The sequence below is a fragment of the Phascolarctos cinereus genome, unplaced genomic scaffold, assembly GCF_003287225.1.
Source record: "Phascolarctos cinereus isolate Bilbo 61053 unplaced genomic scaffold, phaCin_HiC Scaffold_4;HRSCAF=312, whole genome shotgun sequence".
Taxonomy (NCBI): Eukaryota; Metazoa; Chordata; class Mammalia; order Diprotodontia; family Phascolarctidae; genus Phascolarctos; species Phascolarctos cinereus.
Window position 1 is genome coordinate 456,665,654 of NW_027555847.1, and position 11,808 is coordinate 456,677,461.

Consider the following 11,808-nt stretch of genomic DNA (forward strand, 5'->3'; position numbering starts at 1 on the left):
GTCCTCACACAATGGATACACAGCTCATTGTAAATTTCTGGCTGAAAATCACTATAACTTGGTAGGTTCTGATGAAGGTTGCACTCCACTAGAATAAATTTTGAGAACTTAACACTATTTCTGCAACACCAGGAGGCATTACAACTTTATATAGATAAAAATCAAGTTAAAGTAAATACCAAGACCTGCCTAGAAGAGGAAAGGAACAAACCAAATATAGCCCTAGACTTTTCCTGGGTCATACAGTAAGTGCCAGAGCTTGGAGTAAAATCTAAGTCTATTGTATCAAGTGAAATAATTTCTTTGTAAAGCACTTTTCAAACCTTAATGTGCTACATAAAAGTTAGATATTATTATTAATTATTACTGATTATAAGACCATTCAAATGGTATTTTCATAGTATAAACTAATGAGTAGAATAGTAGTAGATAATACATAATATTACACACTGACCTCTTTCTAAAATAACATTTTCAACCTATTACCCTTTCATCAAAAAGTCTAAAATCCTTAGACTGGCATTGAAAGACATTCAGTGTCTGGCCCCAAACTACCTTTCTAGCCAGTCTCCTATTATGTAATTAATGTATCTTCCATTACAGATATGCTGATCCATTCATTGTACTCCTCAAATACATTTTTCGCTTTCATCTCTTATCACATAACTTCACAGCTCATCCTCTTCCTCTCCAGCCATGCATCCTATCCATCCTATCTTTTCTGTCAAGCTTTCTCTTAGCAACAACTTGGAAATATGCATATCCTTCTTCTGAACTCCACTTAACAATTAGCGTCTTGACCATTCACTTGGCATTCATTATATACTATATTGTATTATTTGTTATTCTTTCATGTGTGTGACTTTTTTCCAACTACAGTGTAAGCCTTTTAGGGCAATAGCTACTGTGTTGTACAGGTCTTTGTATCTCTAATGCTTTCCTTGGCCAGAACAAAGCATACACTCAATAAATACTTATAAATTGAGTTAAAAATCAATTTTCCTATTTTCTTTTCCCTTAATAGATTTTTCTTCCTATTTATGCTTCCCCTAAGCCAAGGTAAAAAGCCACATTTGTTCAGCAGGTGCCTATTAGCAAGTGATGGGGAGCCAGAGGTCACTGGATGTCAGGTCACTTTGAGATTACAATATCCAATAAAATAGATAATCCACGCATCCAGAGTTTCAAGTTGACTATGTTTTAGAGAAGTCATTGGTCAGCTCAGTTTCTTCCAGCTCTTCAAGAAAAGAGGCAGTTTGGGTTCATTGACAAATTGCCCAGAGCACTCATTTTTGGTCCTTGTGAGGAAGGTTTTCATCTGTTGGACTGGAATACCCCAACATTTCTAGGAACTGTTTTTGGAACTAAAATCTTTCTTATGATACATCTAAAATTAGTCATCCTTTTTAGATGAAGGGAAAATTTTGCAATGGCTTTTCCCATTCAGATGATGACTCCACTGGCAGAGAAGATTAATGAGCCTGCAAGTGGGTACAATTCTGAGCCAGCAAATGAGGCCAGATCATAAGGCCTTTTAGCCAGATTTATCATCTGTACTTCAGCTGGCTCTATCCTCCCAACGAGAATGACTCCCAGGTTAAAAGTGCCAAGGCCTCTTTGTTGAAGGTCTTTCCCACACCTCCCTCTTGCTCAGGTAGTTGGGGGTTGGAGGGAAGGTTGACTGTTCAAATATAACTAAAAACTATTTTTTCTGGGTTTCAGGGCCCTGGGAAAAGTATCAAAGAACAAGTTCTTCTCCACAACTTCTCTTCACTGTCTGTGTTCTGAAGACTTCCTTTCAAGAAGGCCCATATGCTAGCCCCTTTATTCCTTATAAATCAATAAGAAACCATCTATCCCCTTCATAAAGATCAAAACCTTCTATTATATTAGACTACAAGCTCCAAGAGGGCAGGAAGAGTATCTTAAATAAACTTTATAGCACCCAAGGAACCTAGCCTAGCATGGTGTTCTGCACATAATAGGCACTGAATAACAATTTTAAAATCAAATTGAATTCTATTGCCATTCCCATAGCCATTATATTATATTGTATGATATTGTATCATATACTATCATATAGTACTGTATCCTATCCTATCTTTTCCTATGGTATTGTAGTACTCTGTATTTTGTTGGTGAACTTTGAAGAAGTAATACAACTTTCCTTCACCTCACTTTGTGAGAACCTCTTCAATTTCCTTTCTTTCCTTTGGTTAGTGGGGTGATTTTTTTTTTTTGTCAACGGGGTGTAGAAACCTCCTCCACAGATGCAAATCAATAATTCCTCTGTAGTTTATGGTCTTAGAGGGTTTGCTGATGGTAAACTGAGTTTTAGCAATATCTATTGGCTACATAGCTTATATGGACAAAGGCTGGCCATAATCTCAGGCCTGTTCCTCCCTAAAGCCAGCCACCATCATGCTGCTTCTATTTGTCTTTATCATATTATAATATGTTCTAACATATGTACTATTTATGTTATATCCCTACTAGACTTGAAGATCCTGTGGATAGAGACTATTTCTTATTTAATCTTTTGTTTCTTAGTATCTAGCACATTGTTTTGTAGCCAGCACGTGCCTAATAAATATTTGTTGAAATTATTGGAGTTGAAGTTGTTGAATTCCTTTCAGAACTTTCAATAGCTAGCCTCTTTGATAACAACTATCTGGCTACACAATCATTTTATCCCCTAACAAAACTTTACCCCTGACACTGCTGATAACCACTTTACAAATCTAATTTTCTCTTTCTCTCAGGTGAGAATTTCCACAGAATGGCACGGTCTGCCCTCAGTTTGTGTGGTGGCATTCTAAAGAGGATCAGTGATTCCTTCTTGGGCGTCTTTTAGTTATACTAAACTATACTAATTGATAAAGAGCGATATGATGTGGCCAGATAGACCAAATCTACAATTAAGAAACACAACCACATCCTATTAGTCAGTCTATCTGTTGTAGGCCATTAAAACACAAAGCAAAAGCTTTTAAGAAACCACAGTCACAGACAGAGTACAAACATTTTGTAAGACATTTTGTAAGATGGAAAACCAATTCAGTTACTTGCCCTGAGTACATACCTTCCATAATTCCATTCTTGACCACATAAATAACCACTTTCCTAATTATTTGTTCATACTTCTTTATTCTATTGGGTATTTTAATTATTCATTATAAGTATAGCAGTCTTGATATTGGGATGTTTTTTACATGAGAAGCATTTAGAAGTGAAGGTAAAGGAAAGAAAATAAGCATTTATACAGAACCTTCTACGTGCCAGGCACTGTACTAAGCACTTTTTACAAATATTATTTCATTTGATCCTCACAACAACCCTGAGACGTAGGTGCTATTATTATCTCTATTTTATAGTTGAGGAAACTGAGGCAGGCAGAAGTCATATGACCTGCTCAGGATCACACAGCTAATAAGTGTCTGAGGTTGGATGTGAACTCAGGTATTCCTTTTTCCAAGCCTGGTATGATCCACTTTGCCACCAGCTCCCTAGAGTGTAGGATAGTATATAATTAACTTAATTTGTATAATGCCCAGCCTGTTGTCATTCATTCACAGGCATAAAATTCTTACTTTTTAAAAAAAGGTAGCTACTTTAAAATATTATTCTGGATGTCTCAAATTTTAGGATCTTTAAGCCAGAAAGAACCTCAAAGGTCATCTGGTCCAACCCCATCTGGAGCATGAATTCCAAAAAAGATCCCCAACAAGTTTCTATCTAGTTTCTTACATATTTCCAGTGAAAAGAAAAGCCATCACTTCTTAAGCCAACCCATTCCATTTCTGAATGTAAGAAATAGAGAGTTGTTGTTGTTGTTGTTTTTCTTAGAGCAAGCCAAAATTTTCCTCACTTTAATATCTGTACATCCAACCCATTTCTGCCCCTCAGTGCCAAGCTGAACAACTCAAATCTCTCTTTCAAATGAATTTCCACTAAATATATAAAAACAACCATATTGTGCCCTCTAAGTTAAATATATAAAAGTAACTATTGGGGCAGCTAGGTGGTGCAGTAGATAGAACTCCAGCCCTGAAGTCAGGAGGACCTCAGTTCAAATTCAGCCTCAGACCAAACACTTGACACTTACTAGCTGTGTGACCCTGGGCAAGTCACTTAACTCTAATTGCCTAAAATAAAATAAAATAAAATAAAAAAACAAAAAAGTAACTATCTTGTGACTTCCAACTCTTCTATTCTCCAAGCTAAACGACCTCAGTTTTCATCAAGCTATCTTCACAGAGGCTTCTGGTACAGTAGTAGACTTAAGAGTGAGGAAGACTTAAGTTTGAATCCTGTGCAACCCTGGAAAAAGTCACTTCATCTCTCTCAGATTCAGTTTCTGCTTCAGTAAAGTGGGGATAGCAATAGTACCTACCTCCTAGTGCTGTAAGGGTCAAATGAGATAATATATGTAAAGGTCTTGCAAACTTTAAAATTATATATGTATGTATATATATATATATATATATGTATGTATATATATATATATGTATATATATATATATATATAATATATATATATATATATATATATATATATATATATATATATATATATATGTATGTATGTATGTATAAGCTAGCTTTATAGCAAGGCTTTTGAGTTTCCTCATCAAAACCAATGGAAATCTCTCATCCATAAAATATTATAAATTAAATTATTTAAACAAAGCTGTAATGTACCCTCCCTTTTCTCCATGTATCACAATGAATTAGGTTCTGGTTAACTGCCAAATGCAATAGAATAAAGTGACTTCAATCATCTGTGGCGATATTAATGATTTTTCTTGTATTAGATGACTGGAAAGGACTGACAAATGTCAGAAACCTTTTCTGGGCCTCAGTTGTCTTACTTTTTGTATAAGAGAATTGATCCATATGAGAGAGTAAGTAAAGGGGCTCAACCTAATTCAATATATCCTCTGTAAAGCTTCTTTCCCATCACAATTTTTTTTATTACAAATTTATTTCATTTTCAATTCATGGAACAAAACAAACATTTCCCTAACACAGTACAATAAAAAAAAGATTATTGCTTATGATATTGCAAATCTACCATACACAACTTGTTATTTCTCCCAAATATACAACAAAGTTATCAAGTAAATTTTCTTTTTTCTTCCTTCCCCTTGACCCTAGAAATGGCTACCGTTAGACACAAATAGGTATGTCAGGTGTGTGTGTGTGTGTGTGTAAAATTATTTTACACATACTTCTATTTATCAGTTCTTTCTCTGCATGCAGATAGCATCTCTTCCCTCTATCTTCCAGCAATAACTGAAAATTGGCTTACTCCTGGAGATGTTTTCCACTTCACTAGGCCTCTTTCTAATGCCAGCTACTTCTTATTCCATACCTCCAATGACCTAATTGCTGTATCCAGTGGGCTTTTTTCAGACCTTTTCCTCCATGGCTTTTCTACAGTATAATGATATTGACCATTTCCTCCATCCTTGGCTCCCATGACACTGCTATTTCCAGGTTCCCTTTCATTTTGAACCATTACCTCTCTGTCTCTTTTACTGGTTAAATGTTTTTCTGCTTCTATGAGGCTTCATTCTAAGCCCTCTCATTATATGATCTTTTCCTTGGTGATTTCATCTGATTCCATGGTTTCGATTATCATGTCTATTCATACAATTCCCAGTACAGCCCTGAATACTCCATCAATTGTGACTTTTCCACCCAGATCTCAGCTAAGTGGTGCAATGGATAGAGTACTGGACCTGAAGTCAAGAAGACATGAATTCAAATGTGATCTTAGACACTTACTAGCTATGTGACGTTGGGGAAGATATTTAACCTCTGTTTGCTTCAGTTTTCTCAACCATAAAATAGGGCTAATAGCAGTGTCTACCTCTCCTGATTCAAATGAAATAATATTTTTAAAGCACTTTGCACAGTGCCTGGCACATAGTGGGCCCTAAATAAATGCTTATTCTTTTCTCTTCCTAACAACACATCAAACTTAGTATAATTTAAACTTCTCTTTTTCTCTTAATGTTACCACCATCCTCCAAGTGAACCAGATAAGAATCCTTAGAGTCAGTCATCTTTAATTCTTCCCTCCCCTTAGTACTCTGTCATAGCCATCCACATAACTAATTCTTTGCCAAGTCTTGTCCATTATGCCTCCACAACATGTCTTGAATCCAATTTCTTCATTCTACTCACTCTGTTATTACTCTACTTCAGGGACCACTTGCCTAGACTGTTGTAATAGATAGTTAACTCATTTCCCTGCCTTCGCTTTTTCAGTCCAATACATTCTTCACATGGTTACCAAAAATAATCTTCTGGATATTTGGATATGCCCATATCATGACCTTGAAAAAAACACAAAACAAAACAAAACAAAAACCAAAAACCTCCAATAGCTCCCTGTTACTAAAAGATAAATATGAATTTGCTTAGTCTGAAATAAAACCTTCCATACATAATCTGTATTTACCTTATCCTGTTATTTCACATTGTTCCCCTTCAAACATTTTAAATCCCAACTAATTTTTTCCAAATTTAATATGACATCTCCCACTTGCACTCACATGTATGGGCTTCCCATATCACTGAATACATTCTGTCTTCTTTTCCTTCTTTCTCTACTTTTTTCCCAAGATTCAGTTCAAGTATCTCCTCCATGAAATCTTTCCAAATGCCCCACAGCCAAAAGTATGTTCTCCTTCCTTACATTATTCTAGATCATTTTTATGTAAATATCTTCTTTGTTGACATCTTGTACTAGATCATTTTACTCTAGTAGAATGTAAGCTCCTTGAGGGTAGGGACTGTTATTTCTTTAAATCCTGTATATCTCTAGTATAAGCATTTAAAAAGTGCTGAAATTGAATAAAATTTGTTGAGTGTCTAATCTTTCTTTCAGAGCTTAAATCCAATATCTCAAACAAGATCCTATGAAGACAATTTAGGAAAAAGAATATACAGTCTCAGAGCCATTCCCTATTCTTCTGAGTTCCCTCCACACATTTAAAATTATCTCCTTGCTTTCCAACTTTCGTTTTTCACTAAAACCGGTTTTTTCTCAATTCTCTGCCAAGCATCTGGTGAAGTAGATTATCATAGCAATTGTCCATTGTATTGAATACTCACTGGCATATGGTAACAAATTATTTTGCATATTTACAAATAGAATACTAACATTTCAATAATTTTAAACAAATATACGGATTTTGCCATCTGCCCATTTTAAGGCATCCTTTATTAGATTAAATGTATATGTGTGTGTGTGTATTTCTTTTCTGCTTTAGCTGCTAGAAAATGTCAGTCAATTAAGTACTTATTAAATGCCTACTATGCAATATGATATAACAGAATAAGATACAGAGAGAGGAGGCAGTGACCACCCTGATTTAATCAACAAGAAAGTCTTCCTTTGTTACTGTCAGGTGTTTCACAAAAGCTACAGCAAAAAAAAAAAAAAAGTAAATAAATAATGAAGCCACTTAAGTTCTTTTGCTAATTTAAAAAGTCAGAGTTGAGTCAGTAAGACATTCTGGGTCCATAGGCCCACCCACATTGTTCTCTGATTTCATATTTCCTTGAAAAAAAAGACTTGGAGGTTCTAGTTGGATCTCATGCCAAACAATTATTCTTCCTTCACAAATATCATAGGAAGATAGGTTTTAAAGGCTCAAGTGACCTTAGAGGACTTCCACTCCAGCCCTGTCTCTTAACAGATGAAGACACTAGAGGCTAGGGAGGTTATGATACAAGTAAATAAAGACTTGAACCAAGATTTTCTGACTCCAGAGTCAGCAAAGTTGCAACTGAACCACACTGTCGATTTACAAAATAAAGAATTCAAAAGCTTTGCTAACCCTTTAACAAATATGAGGGAAGGAAAGGACCATTCTTTAGTTTGTTATGATATATGATTGATTTCCAACACCTCCCTCCTTTCATTCATGTATTGTCTTCTAACATTTCATTTCCTCTGAGCACAGGTTATAGTATCACTTTCACAAAACTTTAGGCATTAAAAGGGTGTGAACAGTCCACAGTGGGTATTTATTTCTTTTCCCTTCACACTGAAGAAGCTTTGTTTGATGCTAGTTTCTGCTTGCACATTATGTGCTCTGTTTTCTCTGTAAATGTATTTTTATGATTTGGGCTGTTTGGACTCTGTTACACTAGGATTTGCTTCTCTGTGATGGAAAGGAGTTAGTCTGCTGTGGAGAGCAACTTGTTTTGTTAGCTGGTAACTTTGAACTGAAAGGACATTGCTGTTATCAAAACAGTAACTAGCTTTTCTTGGAATGGGGCACAACATGGCTTTTTCCCCCTTTGTGCCTCAGGCTGTATCCCTTGACTACATGCCACAGCCTGTGTATGTTATAGAAGCCTTCCTGCCTTTCATAAGCAAGGTCAGGCAGCTTTAGAAAGAGCTGGGCCTTAGGTAGCATTGTCAAGTAGAACAAATTGAACATCAAGAGAACTCAGCATTTGAAAAAATCACTGGGGACTAATACAAAGAAATGTATCACTCAATTACAGACCAATTATTTAAAGTCATTTGCTCTCTTTAGTGCAGTAAAAAGGACTAGCAAATGTATTCTTTATGCAAATATTAAGGAAGAAATTCAGTTCCTTAAATTCTACTTTGGCACACACACCAATTGATTTACTTTATCTAAGCAAATTGGGAGCATTCAATTAAATTTTTAAAATAATGCTTCCTATATGGGTAAGGCATCATTCAAGGCTCGGGACATTTAAAGTGCAAAACAACACAGTCCTTGCCCTCAAATTGCTTGCCATCTAATGGGGGGAAACAGGGGAATAAAAAATGAACACAAATAAGTATGTTACAAAAGAAGATGGGATTAATGTGAGCAAAGGAGGATTTTAAACAACCTGCACCAGCACCACTTTAAAGCTTTATCTGAGATGGATTCTATCCCTCTCCCCCCTCCATCTCAGCATCCCAATCTGACCCCATAAAATGGAATGAGAGCAGCACATTCTCCCAGCCACATTGAAGAGGATAAACAATTGTGTGTAGGGAGAAGATGCAGAAGCACTGAGCCAATCCTTGTGGACAGAAGAGATGGGCCTTCAAAAATAGCTGCAGCTAGCTCCTGGGGAATCTCAAAATGACAAGAAACAATATAGACTCCTCCATACCCACTTAAACAGAGCTCTGAAATACTCCAGGCCTAATGACCTATTCGAGAGAAAACTTGGAGACTGTAGTTGAGGAAGGAGCCAGACAGGAAGGCATAAATGTCTGATATAATATTACCTTGGAAGGACAACAGAAAAAGGCTAGGGATGTCAAGCTCCTAGGTGTGGCCACATTAGTGGCCAGAGTACATGTTAAATAGCCAGAGATGGAAAACAAAAAAAGCAAACAGAGAAACCTTGCAGATAACAAATTAATGAGTGAATGAAAAAAACTATTTGTTTGGTGCTTACTTGAGGCAGCTAGGTGGTACAGTGGAAAGAGCCCTGGGCCTGGAGTCAGGAACATCTGAGTTCAAATCTGACCAGGAATAACTCCTAGCAGTGTGACCCTGCATAAATCTTATGCTCCATTTTCCTCAGTTCCCTCACCCGTAAAATGGAAATAATAATAGCACCTATTTCCCTGTGTTACAGTGGTTAGCATATAGTAGATGCTACATAAATGCTAGGTGTTGTTCTTAGTTATTACAAGCCCCTCAGGTTAGTAGTGATAAGTCTTTTATTGCCAGGAACTCCTTTTATCGAATAGTAACATTTTGCTTTGTAGAAATGACTTTGCCAGAGAAGTATGCATATGGTTGGAACTGAGCTAGGTCATTTTGAGCAAAGTGAATAATACTTTCCCTTCCATAGCTTTACAGGCATCCACTTGTACTATAAAAGTTCACTATAGTTAGAGACAAAATAGGTGGTGATCCAAATGAACCATTTTTTTTAAATGGCAGCCAATGGAACAGGTGATTTTTTGACAACAATCTAGCGCTGGGTTAATGAGTCATAAAAGTAGGTTATATATCACCAACAATAGCCTGAAAACCCCAGAAAACTTTAAGAGTCTTAAGTGTTCTGGAGGCTTGCTGGTTCAGGATGTGATCAAGCTTGTAAGTTTGTAAGGTCTGTCCAGGTCACCATTTAATAAATGATGTGACCTAAAAGTGTGGACTTTTTGGAAGTAAAAAGTACATGTTCTCTGTAGAATAATTGGTCTAAATAGACTCTAAGATTCTATTCAGTCATGCCTGTATTAAGCTCTTATTTTGTTCCAAGAACTGTGCTAGGTACTGGATCACCAACCTATTACCCTGTACTCTTCAAGGTTCCTTCCAACACAAGATACATATGTGATTTGACTTTCTCAGCACGTGAAGGACTTTGTTCTGGGTGTAAGACATTCCCAATGCATTTATAGCAGTGTGATGGTACCATGAGCAAAGGGTATCTGTATAACACTGTTGTAGCCTCAATAGCTGGACATTAAAAACTAATTATATGCCAGAAATTATGCTAGGCACCAGAGATGCAATTACAAAAAAATAAAAGAAAGGAAATAGTCTTGGGCCTCAAAGAGTTCACATTCTATTAGCAGGATGCAACACATACTCAAATAAGAAGAAAAGAAGATATAGAGTATGTTTGCAATTTAAAGCCCTTGTGGGAATTAACTATTAAAATTTTCAGTTGCCCCTTCTTTTTATGCAGGCACGGGCAAAATGGTCTTCCATTTATAAAAATGAAGAAAGCTCTACTTTGGGCCACATAGAATCTCAGAAGTTTATATTTTGGAAGGATGCTCAGATGCCACTTGGTCCTATTCATACATGAGAGGATCCCCTTTATATCATACCCAAATGTTCTTGTCTTGCCTGTATTCAAAGATCCTCAAAGAAGGGGACCCACCATTTTTTGATGCACCTCATCTAACTTTTGGACAATTCTAATTACTCAGAAATTTTAACTTGTTTGTTTTTCCCAACAACAATCTTAAATTTGTCTCAAACTTTCACATATCTCTCCTGGTTCTGCCTTCAGACCCAAACAGAGTAAAAAATGTAGTTCACTTTCCATATGATAGCCCTTTAACTATTTGAATACATTTATTATAAGACTTCTCTTCTTCATTCTAAACCTTCCCAGTTTCTTCAACCATTCTTGGTCTGGCATGAACTTGAGGCCTTTCACCATCATGGTTGTCTTCTTGAACACTTCCCCATTTATTAATGCTTCTACTTTGGAATTTTCTCATAGAACCAAACTTGTGTGTAATTTAAGGAAGGATGTCTTCCTTGCAGCCAGTTGCTTCTCAGGCACTAGCAATAAAGACTCTCCATCACTTTACTAGCATATGAATAAGATTATCTTAAGGGAATGTGTCTGAGGCTGCTGGAAAATGAGGTGATTTGCTACCTCATTACCACTTGCATAAGCAGCCAGCATCACTCTCCCCACATCATCCTTCAGAGCCATGGATAGAGCTTTGTTCCAGGAACAAATATGACCCTGTAGGGAAGAGAGGTTAGGGGTTAAAAGCGTTCCCTAAAATGCTCGTGAGTCTTACTAGGAAATAATTCAGCAAACACTTATTAAGCACTAACTATACGCCAGAAATTATGCTAGGCACCAGAGATGCAAGTACAAAAAAAAGAAAAGAAATAGTCTTGGGCCTCAAAGAGTTTACATTCTATTACCTGGATGCAACAAGTACTCAAATAAGAAAAATCAAAGTATATACAAAGTTATTCAAAGTGTAAGAGCATTACAACCTGGGACAAATAGGGAGACATAAGTTCAGTTGTGCTTTGGAGGATTCTA